Here is a 17,328-nt window from a genome sequence, read left to right on the forward strand (position 1 = left end):
TTAATAAATTATTATTCCTATTCTTTCCCCACTTTTATCTATTATTCTATTTTCTTTAAATATTTTTTTTCTTTTTGTCTTCCCTTTGGCTTGGGGGAAAATATTTTGGAAAAAAAAATTGGAGCAATATTCTCATGATGCTTTCAGAAGGTACTGATCCCTTCTAGATTTGTTTTGTTTTGTTTTTAAATCACAAATGACTATAAAAAGGGGATGTGGTAAAGAGTGATAATGTGGCAGAAGAAAAAGATGAGCTGATTTGACATAGGTTAGATGAATGCATTATTAGAATTATTATGTAGAATTTCTATGACAAAAAATCGAAAAAGAAACATGCAATTTCTACCGACCAAATCGTCTACCACTATCTCAGATGCTTTATTTCATGCAATATTTGGATTATCTTGAAGAACTTCAGCATTTTGTATTTAAATTATTATTTACAATAATTAATCACATTAATTAATAATTTAATTAATAATTTAATTAATTATTAATTATTTAAATTAATTTTCTCACTAATACTGGATTTTTAGTAGGTGTTTGGCTGTGTTTGAAAAGTAACCTGGGAAGGAGTTTTATTTGTCCACTTATTAGTTTGTTTTAAACAGAAAAATAATGGCCAAGTGTTGATCAGAGGACCAAATCAAATTTATGGAGAACTGGTGTAAAGTTTGTTGAAAGTTTCATTTCTCCAAAGATATGGGGGAAGAGTGAATCACATGGAAAGAGGCACTGGGGGCATTTTCTTTATCTGTGTTTTCTTTTTTATTACTTTATTTTATTACTTTTTGGTTTATACTGCTTTATAATCAAGTTTTCTGGGTAATGTACAATGAAACTAAAAATGTAAAATAAACAATGGCAATAAAACAGATGATAAAACCAGCAGCAGAGAGAGAGAGAAAAAAGTCATGCATAATAACAACATCACCCATAAAATCAGTGGCGAGCATAAAAAGTACTAACTTTTGAAAATATGAAACTGTTCCTAAAGTGTTTGAAAAGGAAGGTCTTCATCGGTTTCCAAAAGACCGCAGCCTAGTCTTTTTGTAACTAATTCTGGGAAGGATATTCCTCAGACAAAGGTTGTGGTTTTTTTAACTCTAGTCCCCCCCCCCCCCAAATAAATGTGTTAACTGTTTTTTGCCAATCTTGCTAGTTTTTTTCTGGGACTGAAACTGCAAAGAGATTTTTTTCCAATATTCCTGTAAGATCAAGAAATTTACCAATGCAAAGAGCTTTTTCAAAATTTGAAGAGCCGTATCTGTCTTAGTCCAGGCTTTTAAAAATGTAGGGAAGGCTTTACGCACCTCTGCAAACTGTAACAGACAAGGAAATACAAAATTTTGCTCTCCAGGTTTCCCCCTTATACTGGGCAGTCTGCTGCCTTGCTGGGCAGATAGCAACATGTTTTGTACCCTTGGGCCTCCCAGCCCCATGTGGGCTTCATGACATTATTACAGTAATGGTTTGTCACTGCCTCCTCCTAGGCAGTGCAACTTCCCAGTGGCCTCTCCTCCTAGTATCAATCATGATCAGCCCTGCTGTTTTGAGCTTAATCAAGGATGACTGCTATAGATCTCTGATCAAAGTCAATCAATAAAAATGAAGCATGTATAAAATAATCAACTCTGTATGTTTCTCCATTTTGTATTTGTGCATATGCGCACACACACACACACTACTAACAGAAACTGATTGTCTCAGCTGTTTTATGAATCTGGTGAGGTGAACTCCACACCATGAAAGACTAACTTGTATTTAATTCTGATGGTGGTTGAGGCAGGGGTGAGCCTTGAAATACATTTATAAGGAGGGAAATGTCTGAAATAGTCAATTAAACCTTTAATGCCCTTTGAAATAAATGCATTTTTTTTTTCCTTCTGGGATATTTTTCAACTCCTACCCTAGCGTTCAGACCTAGAATTTCCTGGTGTCCCCCATCCAACTAATAATCTGGTTTGACCCTGCTTGGTTTTGCAAGATCATTTATCACTAGCTATGTGCTGCACTGGGGACAGATGCCAGTTTTAGAGATGAAATTGTATACTGGAAGATAAGCAAAGTTTATAAGCTTATGAGATCCTTAACAATTACTTGACGGATATTTGATCCTGGGTAAAGCTTACACTGGTTGATGTTGAATCCAGTTCTACTCCTCCCTTTCTCTTCCTTTTTTTAAGTACAGGCACCCCTTCCGCTAACTCCACCTCCAGCTTGACTCCCCCCTACTCTACCTTTTCTTTCTGCCTTTTCTGCTGGAAGAAGGGAATGATTTTTGTGTGTGTGTGCACTCAGTGTTTGTCTGTGTGAGAGGGGAAAAAAAAAGAATTATTATATGCAGATAGGAAATCCGTTTTGTAAAAAGGTAGGCTTATTTTATTAAAATGACTAATTTTAACAAGCAGTGCTTACTTCAGTCTCGGTCTCTTCCATTTGGGGTGTGGTCCTTTTTTGGAAAAATGGCTTTTGCAGACATATACATGTATGCACATGCAAACATTTATTAACAGATGCACATGCAAACATTGGTTTCCAAGGCTGGTGTCAAGAGGACCTGGCAACCTTAGACTAACAAAATGAGGAAGCTGGGCATTGCATTGATTTTCTTATTTGTATTCATAACTTTTTGGAGATTTTGTTGTGTCTGCTCTTCCTTTTTCGTTGGAACATCATAAATTCAGAATCGTCTTTTTGGGTAAAGTTCTCCTCACCTCTTTTCTTAGCAAGCTTTAGCATAGTCCAGCAAACAGACTGTTTCAATGCCATCATTTTTCTTTCCCAATGAAATCTACTCTAGCTTTTTCTTCTTTCTCCTGCAGCTGTTGTAATGGACTAGGAAATGGGGAGAGGTTGGTACACCCAAAGAAGAAGATGGGAGATGGGAAGTTGTCTTCTCCCTGCTCCCATCCAATCATTGAGCCCTCTCACCATGCAGTACTTTCTGCTGCTGTTAAAATGAGAAATCTGTTTGAAACTGGAATGAAGCAGCAGGAGCTTGTTGACGGGAAATAATAATATGTCAAGTTGGAGGCTGGAGGTTGAGTTTGCAAAGCTCTATTTGTTCCCCAGTCCCCAAAGGGTCAGACATGACTTGATGCTTGCACAGGGGACCTTTCACCTTTCACAAGTTAATGCCACCAAATTCCAGAAGAATGCTGTGGGATAGGGAATCAAGACAGCTTGAGGCAGGACTTAAGTCTCCCCTTTGAGTTGACTTGTGTTCTTGAGAAGTCTGGTCATCAAAAGCACAGATTTTAGGTTGCAGAGGGGATATTTAGTGTTGCGGTACAAAAATGGAATGCTATTTATTTATCTCTTCATTTCTTGTTTTGATTCTCGTGGTAAAAAAAACCTAAGTCACACCAAATCACACAATTACCTTTCACCTCCAATTAGCCTTCAGTTTGCCTGCTTCTCTGAATTAGGTTGTGCAATTCTTCTTTCCTTCCTTCCACACACAAGGGAAAATTGCAGAGAAAATAATGCAGACTTATGCAAACATGCATAAAATTGCATATCAAATCTTTTAATATGACTCCCCCAGTCACGCTGCTTGAATGTGATGCAAATTGTAGGGGAGGGCATGTCATTCAGGAAAACTATGGTTTCTTTTTCTTTTTACCTTAACATACATATATACACACAGAGAGAGAGACACACACACACCACTCTAACTTAAATGGTACAGCCTAACAGATATAAAATGCTACTTATAGATTTTCATGATAGCAGCATCATATTACTGGTTTGTTGTCAAATAACTTCTTTTTACTATTATCTGCACTGGTTCATTCTCCCCTCCCCCCCTTACATTCTGCTTTAATCTTCACTCTCATCCCAAGTCAACTCTTTCTTTCAATAGATCTTCTCTGTGTTGTTCTCTTAGTCCCCTTGGACTTTATGAGCCCCTAATTGTATTTTCAAATCTCTAATAGTGCTTTGCTCTTTGAACATCTGGATCCAGCCATCCATTTTTGCCTTGGCCCTCCTCCAGTGTTGGTTCTTCCCCTCCCCCTTCTCCCCCTTCTCTGCTCTGCCTTTCCATGGGCTGTTTCTTAAAGACAGAGGCTCTCTAATGCAAATTGTGTAAATTCCATGAGGTTGCATTCAGGGTTACATATGTAGGAGTCATATTAGGAGAGTTTCTTTCTTTCACTCTCCTTCCCCATATTTATTCCTCCCAGGAAATAACTTCTCCCAAGCAGCTAGTCGCATTTCAGAACAGATCAGGGAAAGCTTTATTTAACATCCAGCAGGCAGTTTTTGTTAAGACCCTGCAAGAGAAAATTAACATCCCATCCTTATGGTTCCAACCCTACTTGGCATTTGGTATGGCTACATGCTGCATAACAAAGAAGTGTGCACATTAGCTGCATTCGCATAATTAATAATGCTTCCAGTTTGGTCCTTTAGAGCAGAATGCCTGAGGACAGAGCTGCCCTTTCATTTTGTTTTATGTACAGCTCTTAGTTGCTGAACCCCAGGCCTTCAAAAACTGCTGATCCATCAAACTTTACATGAGTTCTATGCCTCTACAGCTTAGTAGAACTCCTGTGTCTGCTGCTTTCTCACCTAGGAATAATGAGCAGAGTTGGATGGTGGTGGTTGATTTGGTTGTTCCCAAGTTGTGTTAGCTGGACAGTTAAAAACTTTATTTTTCATGGGGGTAGCAGTTATTTGACTGCATTGATCTTCTGCTTATCAAAAAAGCACCAATGTTGGCGTAGGTGTAGGTTGTGGTTCTTGTTCTATGTCCCAGCTTTTGTGAGGGAGGGTGATTGCTGTGATATCTTTCTTCTATTCTCTGAGGAATCATGACACTTGAAATAATGAAATAACTTGACAGGAAGGCAAATTCTGCCTGCACGTTTGGGGATAAAAAGCAAGATTTTGGAACCAATGAACCGGAAAGGTGATGGTTCCCTTGCATTGGATGTATTCCAGCGGTGGATAAACAATCACCTGACTGGAATGGTTTCATTTTAACTCTTGTCTCAAGTAGAAAATTAGATTCAACTGCCTCAACACCGCAGTACTATGACGCTGCCCAGAATCAAGGTTAGTGAAGCTTTTTCTTTTGCTTGAAAATATCTCTTATATAGAAGCAAAGTTTCCCAAGTGGGTGCTCTCCAGTTTATAACTCCCATAATTCTTAGCCAACATGAACAAAGGCTGGGAATTATGGAGGTCGAAATCAACCTGATCTGGAGGTCAGTCTGGTCATAAGAGAACTAAATGTAGAAAGAATGATCTTCCTTTCTTCTAATATTTCATTCCTTGGAGCAAATTATTTAGCAAAGTTTGTTTTTTTTCCTCATTTCTGAACGTAACTCCAGAATTGAACAGCATTTTGATGTCATCATTTATCATCCTACATTGCCTTCTGGTGACAACCATGAGTGACCTTTTCTTTCTGAAGACACTTGTCAAGGATTCTGGCTTTGGACAGTTTTGCGCGCTGATCATGCAAAGCTGATTCATCTGTTTTTAACATAAATATAGATTACAGATGGGCGATGCCTGAATAATGCATTTCCTTAACAAATGCTGCATACATTTTATATGTGTTTGCCGATTTGATGCTCAGTTGCATTTCATGATGCAAATTAAATTAGGGATACCAGAATATATCCCGTGTAAAATAGATGTTAATTGGTAGATTATGATACTCAGTCTCCAGTACTTGGTGGCTTGAGCTTTCATTTCTTGAAAATTTTAGTGAACTGTGATACCCCCACCCCAAACAAATGAGAAACAACTCTCCCCCTGCAAAAAAATAGGGACAGGACATAGAATAACAGTGAAAAGGAACCAATCAGATTCTTGCCAATCTATCATGAAAATCTAGAAGACAAAGATTTTGTTCTCCATCTATTAAGTGATACATTAGCAATGACTCCTAGGAATGCTGCACATTTTTGTTCAGTTGTTGCATTTTGCCCAGATCTACTCATTGTATTGTACACATTTCATACTTAACCACTTTTATGTCTAGCCTCATCTTTTATCATTCTTATCTAGGCTTAGTTCTCAGTTATCTTAATGTTTTAGCTGCTATTAAATCAGCATTTTGGTATCTCAATAGCTTAGTATTCAGTAATTTAGGACTGCATTTTTAGTTAAGTAATTTTGGTAATTCTAGTTCTTTTAAATATCTTAGTTCCTTTGTGACCTGGTATTTCATAATATTTTAGTCCATACTCTTTTATTCTATTTTATCTAGAAACCTTTATGCTGCTTTTCCAAGCTCTGTACCATTGTCATGAAACTTGCCATTTTAAACTTTAAATGTTGCCACTGACTATAACAAAAACTCTTTTATAATGCTTTGAACTTATCAGAAATCTAAGAGTTTAAATTACAGTAAGTTGATTTAATTATTTTTTTTCTTTTTACTTTAGATGTATTTTCTTCTGCATGTATAAACAGAAAAGTTAATCCTGATTATTTGAATTTAATTTGCAGAACTGTACCACAGTGGAAAGCTAAACCTGAATCAGCAGAATATTTTCTCAGTACTTTTTAAAAATGAGAACCACATGGCAATTGGGTGGAAAGTAAACACACACACACACAACCTGAGGACTCAATGACTGTTGAACATATGGAATCTCCAAGGCAGGATACTATTTATTTTTTATCACAATAAGGAATGTTCACTATTCTTATTGTGATAGAGTTATCCTATATATCCAGAGTTATACTGCAGTCATTACTGGAAACCATATTGTCAATACCCAGTTTTGGAATGCTTGATGTGAAAAGTGACTTTTGACTTCTCCTACAACTCTTCCCGTTTACCATTTGCAAATGGATTGCCTCAGTTGTGTCATGTAGATTATATACTGGCTAAAACTAACCTTTCAAAAGAGTCTTCTTTTCACTGAAATACAAACTGGTGGTTGCGTTTTGCATAAGGTAATAAATGCAGCAAGTTTTTAAATTTGTATGTGTTTTCTGGTAAATTGAATCCTTTTGGACTACAGCAGCAGTCTGAAAGATTAACAGCGATCCTTCAGCTCTGCTGAAGTTGGATGAGATACTGTATGCATTCTTGAACAATACCCCATATACAGGGCCATCTGCAAGGGGAAGCAGATGGGGACAAGTGACATATGGACATCAACACACAAATTACATACATTGTGTTTGTCTGCACGATTATGTCATGACATCCTTGACATCATTATGATTTATATCAGATGCCTGTTGGATTTTAAATCAGTTGTGGCTCAGCACACTATGGAAACCCAGCCACTTCACATAATTTAGAAACCTAGTCAACTGTGCCTTGTTGAACAAGCCACAATTAAGAAAACCTTGGCTTATAGGGTGACAGCTCAGTCCTTTGTCTTATTCTTTGTTCTCTGTAAGAGAAATTGTGAAGCACACAAAATCACATCCTGTTTAAAGAACTTGCAGCTATGTATAATTTGGAGGAAGTAATAGTATTTTGCCAAACAATGTTAAGGGTACACATGAAAATAAAGCTATCATTCTCTGTCGTCCACCTGACAGTGAAGAAATATGGAGAGAGAATGAAAGGGAATCCTAGAGCAGCAATCGTAGCAAGTCACTTTCAGGGATTCCAGGAAGGAAAATGGCTCTAAATCAGGGACGCTAGAGCAGCGTCTTCTAAAAGGCAGATACCTTCCAGGTAAATTGATAATGCATCATCCACCAATAAGCATGATTATGCTGGCTTGGAAGATGATGGTTATAATCCATCACCTATAGAAGCAGTTGAAAACAGGTTGGGAAAAGCTGAATAAGGGTGAAAGCCACTGATCTTTATAGAAGGTATTTCTGAGTAACCATGGACATATTTCAAATGGAGACTTGGTGGCCATCTGTCTGCAATGGTTTAATTTAGATTCCTGCAGTCAGCAGGGTGGTGGGCTTGATGGCTTCATTGGACCCTTTCAGTTCTGGGATCCAATGATAATTCATGAATCAGTGTGGTTCTCTGGAGGGAACTGCTAATTTTTCAGTCTTAAGGAAAACCCCTCTTATGAAGCTGGTAATTTATTTGGGATGGAATCCCCATTTGGTCTAGTGGTTAAGGCTCCAGGCTGGAAACCAGGAGACCATGAGTTCTAGTCCTGCCTTAGGCATGAAAGCTGGCTGGGTGACCTTGGGCCAGTCCCTCTCTCTCAGCCCAAGAGCCAATCAGGCATGGTAGGAGAGTTCTAGTCCCACCTGAGGCATGAAAGCCGGCTGGGTGACCTGGGGCCAGTCCCTCTCTCTCAGCCCAAGAGCCAATCAGGCATGGTAGGAGAGTTCTAGTCCCTCCTTAGGCATGAAAGCCGGCTGGGTGACCTGGGGCCAGTCCCTCTCTCTCAGCCCAAGAGCCAATCAGGCATGGTAGGAGAGTTCTAGTCCCTCCTTAGGCATGAAAGCCGGCTGGGTGATCTTGGGCCAGTCCCTCTCTCTCAGCCCAAGAGCCAATCAGGCATGGTAGGAGAGTTCTAGTCCCACCTGAGGCATGAAAGCCGGCTGGGTGACCTGGGGCCAGTCCCTCTCTCTCAGCCCAAGAGCCAATCAGGCATGGTAGGAGAGTTCTAGTCCCTCCTTAGGCATGAAAGCCGGCTGGGTGATCTTGGGCCAGTCCCTCTCTCTCAGCCCAAGAGCCAATCAGGCATGGTAGGAGAGTTCTAGTCCCACCTGAGGCATGAAAGCCGGCGGGGTGACCTGGGGCCAGTCCCTCTCTCTCAGCCCAACTCACCTCACAGGGTTGTTTCTGTGGCGAAAATAGGAGGAGGAAGGAGTATTAGGTATGTTCCCAGCCTTGAGTTATTTGTAAAAATAATAAAGACGGGATTAAAAAAAAAATAAGTCAATGAAATAATATTGTTCATGTCATTCTTCATAAGTGATCTATGAAGAGGAAATTTCTGCAGTTTGACAATATGTTGTAGGTGATGGTATAAACTGAACAGGCAATCACTGAAAAATCTTAAACCTTTCCTTCGTACCTAACAAATCTGGCTGATTTACATTTAAAATAAAGGTATTGGAGTAAGACCTTCACTTGCAAATGTAAGTTCAACAGTAGCCTCCCATAAAATTAATGGTGAGAAAGCATTAAAGATGCTCAAAAATATTTGATTAATGGGATCTAATATAGTTGAAAGGCACTTAAGAGTTTATTGAGACAGATAATAGAAAGAGCCTTCATGCTGTCCTTGCATGTTGCAAGTAAAAAGTATTAAGCAGTTTTAGCTGTCATCTTGACTTCCTTTGACACACACCCCAGATGACCTGGGTCTCTTTCTCACCTAGCTTATTATTAGTTAACCAAGTCTTTGTGTTTCAGGCACAAGAAAAAATCCCATTTTCTTTTTCCAATTCTTCCTTCTCTTCAAGAAGTAGGTTAAATAGAAGTGAGGCTTTTCCATCCACATGTACAGTATTTCTTACTAAATCTGCCTTTTTCTTGTGTTATAATGAACATTTGTTAGCATTCATGGATAGCTGGGCTACGTCCATACCCTGCATCTGAGACATGTTTACCTTTTTAATGAAGAAGCCAAAATCTTTCAGGACCTCAAGAGATGTTGTAGGGTTTTTTTCTATCTTGAATCTTAGAAAAGGTTCAGCTATTAAAAAATGTTTACCTTCTTAAGTTTTGCTATTTAATTGCTCAATATTATTTTACCCCTCTGCTTATGCTCAGGAGCACGTTCTCTAACAAGAGCCCCTGATGAATTAAGATCTTTCACATATTCATTATACTGTCATAGGCTTAAGAATTCTGCTGGATTCTCTAATAGGCCTTCCCTTGCACGTCACGCTGAAGAGGTCTGACTGTCAGGATATCCTCAGAAATCTGAAGTCCTTGAAGAAGCTCTTTAAGTTTGTCTTAGACTCAGAAACTTTGACAGGCAATGGGCATCATTATCCAAAATGCAATTTCATTTTAGAATGAGTCAATAAATAAACAGAAGACAAAATCTTTCAGGACCTCAAGTGATGTTGTAGGGTTTGTCTTGAAAATATTCAGCTATTAAAAAAATAGCTGCAGGGTATAATCTAGATGATTGCCAGGGTAGCATTGCCAACTCCTACACTAGAGAAGTTCACTCTTATGCTGTATTCCTCACCTAAAACCTATATCATTTTTGGTGAACAAAGGTAGGGAGAGATAAGAACTTTGAGCAAAGCTATGTGAATTCTGCTAGCATTCTTTCATGGGGTTTTCACGTGCTTCATTGTGACGACTTAATATCACTGAGATGAAATGTGATATGGACTTGAAAACTGATATGTTTTGTTCATATAATTATTCAGACCAGCCTCTGGGCCAAGGGAGTAGAGGGTAATGAAATTTCATTTCACACCAAGGTTTTTCCCTCTCTGTTGTAGACCAGCCAGCATTAGGACAGGGGTTATGATAGCCGGATAGATGAGACTGGTCTCTTTGAAATCATGAATCAAGTGAGATGGCTGATGAACTTTAATCAGGGCATTTTTCTGAGTACTTGGGATACTTAAGTAATAAATGCTTCACTGTCCTAGCATTGGAAATCAACATTTGTTTTTCCTCCAAAAACTTCACTAGCTTTAAATAGTTACCTTGCCTCAGCTAGGCTGACCATATTTCCTTGAGACAAAAACGGGACATTGGGATGGCAAAATAGGATGGCAAAATGGGGCAGGGCTGGATCGGCAGGCAGGAACTTCTCTGGTTTTCTCGGGCTGGGAATCTTTGGATTCCTTCGTTTGCAAGAGGCAAGGCTGGCTGGAGAGTCTAGTGAATGGCTGTCCCCGACAAGCCGTTCCTCCTCTGGCCGTGCTTTTGTGTTCTTTTCTTCCCGCCGTTTCAAGGCAGGAGCCAGTCGGCTCGCCCTTGATCACCGCCTATCAGCTGATCCTGTTTTTTTCTTTTTAGGTTTCCTGCCGGGTTGAGCTCTGTGGCTTTTTTTCCTGCCATTTCTGCCGAGCTCCCCCTCCTTCCGCTCAAAGACAGACTGAATTCTGACACGTTCACAGGAACTTTCAAATGTTTAAGTAAGGTTTTTAAGAAAACGGGACATGATGGGCATTTATATTAAAATGACGGGACAGTCTGGAAATGCTAAAAAAATGGGTCTGTCCCATTCAAAACGGGACGTATGGTCAGCCTAGCCTCAGCAGAACTCATGTTCAGCTATTTAGCAGAACTTACAATGTCTTCCAGAGATGGTTTCCACATTGTACTGTTGTTTGTCAGATCAATAACACTGAAGCAAACAGTGAATTCTGTTTCATTTCACTGAGCAGCTGTTGCTGGATCAGATGGTAAATCTAAACATCTCTGCTTGAAATCCATATAGACATTTCAAATACTTGAGCTGACAACAGTTTCATTTTGACAGATATGAGCGGAACATGGATGGACGCCAGAAACCAAAGCCAGGGTGAATTAAGAATTATTGGACCTGTAAAACACAGTGTTGAATTTTCATTTGTGTTTTAGGACAGACTGCTTCTGCCTGTAAGCTCTTATCCAAAAGAAATCTGCTAGCTGATCCTTCTGTCGTTATGTATCTGATTGTCTCTTCATGATCTCTGGAAATCATTTTCAAATGTATTATGTGTGCATATTCAGAAATCAATCTCACAGAGTTTGCTGAAGCTTACTCCTAGTTCTTAATTATTTCTGTCCATATGCTAGATTTAAAAAAAAAAAAACATTTAAAAGGAAAATAATTTTAAAGAGGGGAAGGCAGGGTGTCAACCTGGGATCAGCGAAGGATTTGGGTGCACATTTGTGTCCATGGCCAGTGCCTCTTTTCACACAAAGGAGAAAAGCAAAAGTCTGGATGACTGTTGGATGCTTTGTCAACTGGAGAAAGATGAAATGCTCTGAGAAGAACAGCTGGGTTTCAGAGAAGGCCTAATTAGTTGATATTGCCAATGAAGGTGAGAAAGTTGAACCCTGCAGGATGGAAGGAATGCAAAGAGATAGCCCCCCTTTTAACATATAATCTTGCTTGATAGATATCTGCAGGTAGTCTTTGAGAAATTTCAGCTAACTGAAATTTAGTGGTTAGCCTGAACTTTCTCTTGCTGTTTTGATCATCTATAAAACACACATAGTTGTCTTATACCAGGGAAATATATTTTGCAATGTCCTACTATTTATTACTACTGTATTATATTAGCTTTGGCCATCTGGGAACAAAAGCATCCATGATGGCTTTTGTTTTCAAAGTCAACTCTCAGCACAATATAAAACGTTTTTGTTTCTACCGTTTTATCACTGACTGGTTATTATTGTTTGTTAGTGTTTTAGAGATGCCATGAATACTGAGGACATTTTCCTTACTGTGTGAAAGCCACAGATTTGTTGCTACAAATATACACATTCCAAGCAGACAGGAGTTTTAAGGTTAAAGTTGTCTTAAAGAACAAGCAAGGAAGTGAATAACTAAATAAATGTAACATTCAACTGACAAGCTGATGCACAATTAAACCAATGGATACCTCATTGAATCAGTCCATAGAAATGTGATCCACAGCAAAGATTGGGACTGAGTGAATATCATTTCACTCCCTTCCTCCTTCCCCTCTTAGAAATAGCCTAGCCAAGCTGATGGAATTTCACAACACCTATCAACTTTGTTTTCTTTTCATTGACATGCTTGCACCAAGACAGTTTCCTAGAATGCACCAAACATACAGCCTAAAAAGCAATCTTTTAAAAAGTCTTGGTTGATCCTTCCCTATGCCCCCAGCCATCTCAGCCAAGAACACTACATAAAGTGCAAGGGGGGGGGGGAATCCCTCTTTGTATGTGAAATATGTTGCAAAATGTTTTTTTTTTTTTTTTAATCTAAAATGAATAACTGAAAGCTTTGTGCTCGGAAAGCTGCCAGCTGTTAAACCAGTTCTCCAGATGTGACATCACAGGCCACCTGCCAGTGTTTTTCCAGGGAACTTCAGTTAGAAGCTCATCACAGTGGCCCACATTTGAAGGCTGGTTGGTCATCTGTGGGAAGGTAGTTCTGGTTCTGCTTTTCATCTGTCCTTGACTGATGTTACTTCATGTGAAGCTGAAACTCTCCACACCTACATACCAATCTGCTGGCCAAGATGACTTGTTACTTCAGGACTTGCTGTCGCTCATCTAAGCCTTACAACTTTTCAAACATCTTGACAAAACATCTGCTTTCTCGCTCTTATTATTTCAGCTGCCAAGTTAGAACTTAAAGGATTGTTCTGGCAGAGGAGACCTTAACAAAATAAAGAATGATAAATGAATTTGAGGATTACTAGTCTCTGTTTGAGATCTGGGAGGCATCTTTTACTCAATAATCCTTAGTAATTCCCTCTGGAAATTTCCTCAAATCCCACCTGGCTGCTGCTGCTTTACATGGCCCAGGGTGATTTTCCAATATAAATTTAACTAATTTTCAATTTTGATTCTGCCTAGAGTCAGGTGGGAATGCAGTGGCTCAAAGGGGATAAATTCAGCAATCTAATGTATAAAATAAATAGTGGAATGGAAGAGATTGATCAGGGAAAAAGGGTTTCTGACATATCAGAGATGGAGTCAACCTATGGCTAGACCTGCATTAGCTAGGCATATTCAAGGAACCATGCATGGACGAAGTGCAATTTAGAGCTATCAGTTCTGGTCTTCCAGCAAGCCACCATGATGTGACTACTATTAAGCACAAATGCATAAACAAATTGTAATATTTTTCAAGCAGGGCTAGTGTGTGTGTGTGTGTGTATGTACGTATGTGTGTATAGCCTTTCTATCTATAACCACTCATCTAATTGCACATTATTTTTCTTTTGTGAGTTCTGTTTTTTCCTATGGAGATGGTGAAATGTTCTATGGTCAAAATATTCCTACCTGAAGCATCTCATTTTGATCTTAGCAGAAGATGCCCAGTTGAGATACCAGTCGTTCTGATCTTCAGTTGCAGGTCAGAGGAGAACAGCATTTATTAGGGCAGTTTAAAAAAACAAAACAAAAAAACAAAAAAACAAAACAAAAGGAAGATCAAGAGAAGGCAAAGCAGGGAAAACGGGATAAGATCTGTAAAATAGAAGGCCATCTTATTTCCAGTGACTCTCCTCCCTCCTACACTCATGAAATCACCAGTTCATGGTCATTGCCACATCCCCAAATACTGACTGCCTTTTGGGCTCAACTCGAAAATTATATAATCCCATTGAAATCCCAACAAATAATGGATCCCTGCCTCTGGACTTAATGCTGCAAGACTTTTATGGAAATATTGGGATCTGTTTACTCAAGACAAGCTTATTTTACCATAATCTAACTTTAATAATAGCCCTGAAATCTGTTTTTCAGGGTAAACAGATGCAGTTGATGTTTTTGAAGCTCCATAGTGGTTAGAGGTTCTGGAAGAATTATTATGGCTATTAAGCAAGTGAAGCTTTAGATGAAATTGGGTATTTGTTATTTTCCTGACCTCTGGAATAGCCATTTTGAAGGCCTGGTTCTGGTAAATTGATTGAGAATAGCATTAAGCAACATGAAATGTTACATGCAACATTAGTGCATGCTGAAATATACTATTTAAGAAAAAAGAGAAAGAGAATAATGAGGTATTAGTGACTTCATTTAGACCAATTAATCCAATGGAATTGGGAAGCCTAGAGAGGACCACCCACTGGCCATGATGGAACAATTTCCTCAATTTGTTTACTGACATAATTTTCTAGTTTTATATTACTTTGGACCCTAAAGTACTGAAATGACATGGGCTTACCCAGAGTTAAAAAACAAAAAAGAAAGCCCAACAACAAGGTTAGCATGTAGAGTGAATGTGTGTGCTAGTTTTGTAAATAATGATATGCAGTAGTAGAGTATATTTGATGCTCAGGATTGAACTGCTGGGTTTTTGATGTTTTCTGAGTGTGGTTGTTTCCCTGCAGATGTTTCATTACCAGGTGAGGTAGCAACTTCAGTGCATGGGAGAGGGACATTTGCTGGTTGCTTAGTAGTTTGCCCTGCCGGTCTTGGTTGGTGTGATTTTTGCCTTGAGAGTCCCTTGATTGGGGTATTGTTTCTCCCTGATGGTCTATCTGGTGCTGTTTCCTGATTATCTGGCTTCTGGCTTCTGGGGAAGATGTGTTCTGGGCTGTCTGTTTCTTGTTTTGACTTTTCATTTTCTCTTTTCAATGGTATGCAGGTGGAGCTTATCTCCACCTTATTCCACTTAAAAAACTTATTGAACACTCAATAAGTGTTTTAAGTGGAATGTGTAAAGAATGTATATGTTATAGTAATCACGGTATTTTTATTTTAGTGTCTGATTGTGTTTTTGTTTGTGAGCCACCGGCAATGAAATTTCATTTTATTATGTACTTGGTGTATAGTTTATAGTGGAATGACAATAAAGCTATTCTATTCTATTCTATTCTATTCTATTCTATTCTATTCTATTCTATTCTATTCTATTCTATTCTATTCTATTCTATTCTAGTGACTATAACATCAGAAGACATGGGGCAGAGGCTTCTAACAATGGTTTTCCAGAACAGAATTTGAGGGCCTAAAGAGTCTGAAAGCAAGAAAAGACTTACAGGAGAATGTTGATGAAGATTCTCAACATGAAAGCCTTAAAAATACACCAGGGTATAAAATTCTCCACTTTAGTCAACCTGAGAATACTGTGCTGAATCTCCATTTGCCTTTCAAATGTTTCTCTTCTTCTCTCAAAAGTCATCTGCTCAAGATGACTTGTGTGTGTTTAGTGACTGTCCTTTAAAGCTTGCAGCAGATTGAAACTCTGGGAATGGATGGTGACATATAAATCTGAAAAACACCTTACTGTTTTGCTAAGAAATTCAAGGACATTTGTAGGAACGGCTGCTGAAATGCTTATTTTTTTAAAAAATGGTAGTCTCGTGTAGATTGCCAGCTATTAATGTTCAAAGATACAAATTGCCAGATTTTAAAAACAACGACTATGTTTATTAATTGTGTCTCCCTCCCCTTATTTAATAGTCACTTCCATAAATCCTGTGATAGGTGTAAAAAATTACAGTGGAATCAATGACGTGCTGAAGTTCCATAGATTTATTTTGACTAACAATGTGGCTCCTTATCAAACAGTCACACCATTTGGGGACTGTTAGAATCTCAATCGCCTCACGGCTTCTCTATTTAAGTCATATCAGGATCTGGCAATGATTCTTTGGCTGACTACTGGTTAATGTGTAGTCCCTGTGGATCTAATTCAAAGGTCCTGGAAGAATTTAAAATATTACCACCTTCTTTAGCTGTTTAACTGGTATTGTAGATCTCTGAGACAGATTAAATGGATTTTCCTTTTGGTAACCAAAAAGAAAAAGAAAAAAGAAAACTCTAAAAACTAGATAAATGCTAGGTAATGGATACCCTAGAAAGTCATGTTCACTTGTAATGACATCAGATAGGCATCTTTAAATTATTAGGAATTTAGTAATTATTAGGAAAACAGGTGAACTCTTATTCTAATTTGCAAGCAGTCCTTGATCTGTAATCAGTTTTCTGAGCTATCTGCCTGCTTGCTAACAAATGTTGCATGGCTAAATCTTTTTGCATTCTGTAAAATGACTGGCAGAGGTAGAAGGGTAGAGAATATTTTATGAATATGATCAGGATGCAATTAATATACATGTTGGAAGCAAAAGTTGTCCATTCAGGGTTTCAGATAAGAATTTTATGTTTTATAGCAATAGGTTTCCAAGTGATTCTCTTTAGAACAGTGAGAGCAAGATGGCAAAGAGACAACTTTTGCAAAATAGTAAAATATATCAGCTATTGGATCAATTTATTTATTTGTTTATTTTAAAGAAAGATAGTCCAGCTAGATACAAAACAGCAAACAAAACATCGGAGTTCATTGGTTCTGTTTAGGAGTTCCCTGTAAGCTGTTCAAATGTGCTATTAGCCAGAACTAAAAGGATTAAATAACAGTTAAGGTCCTCCTGCTCCAAAGAAAATTCCATTTTATTTTCTATGACCAGGCAGAAAGAAGGGAATTTGAATTTGAGGTGATTTTCTATAACTTCTTAGTCAAAGACAGAGCACTTCCTTGTGATGCTTCAGTTGGCAACATCAGAATCTCCATGAATGGTCAACCAGAAAGGCCTTGCTTGATCAAATCCAAGATGGAAAGGGCAACTGGTATGATTGGATCTAAATACCCTGTTCAATGCTATACAATCTGGAATGTCCTTGATTCTTTGAGAAACTGTGTGATGAAATGGCTAGAGCTAAGGAAGTCCAGGTGTCAACATGAATACAATTAGGCACCAGTGAAAACATGTGGAAATGGGTGGTGGTGGTGGTGTTATGATAGCAATGATCAT

The 17,328-nt window shown here is 38.5% G+C and overlaps 1 protein-coding gene across 1 annotated transcript in view; it reads left to right on the plus strand.

Moving 5' to 3' along the window:
• LOC134500405 (pro-neuregulin-3, membrane-bound isoform-like) overlaps positions 1-17,328 on the plus strand; it is a 217,660-nt gene that overhangs the window by 48,707 nt on the left and 151,625 nt on the right. The window lies entirely within an intron of this gene.

Source organism: Candoia aspera, chromosome 6, assembly GCF_035149785.1.
Source record: "Candoia aspera isolate rCanAsp1 chromosome 6, rCanAsp1.hap2, whole genome shotgun sequence".
Classification (NCBI taxonomy): Eukaryota; Metazoa; Chordata; class Lepidosauria; order Squamata; family Boidae; genus Candoia; species Candoia aspera.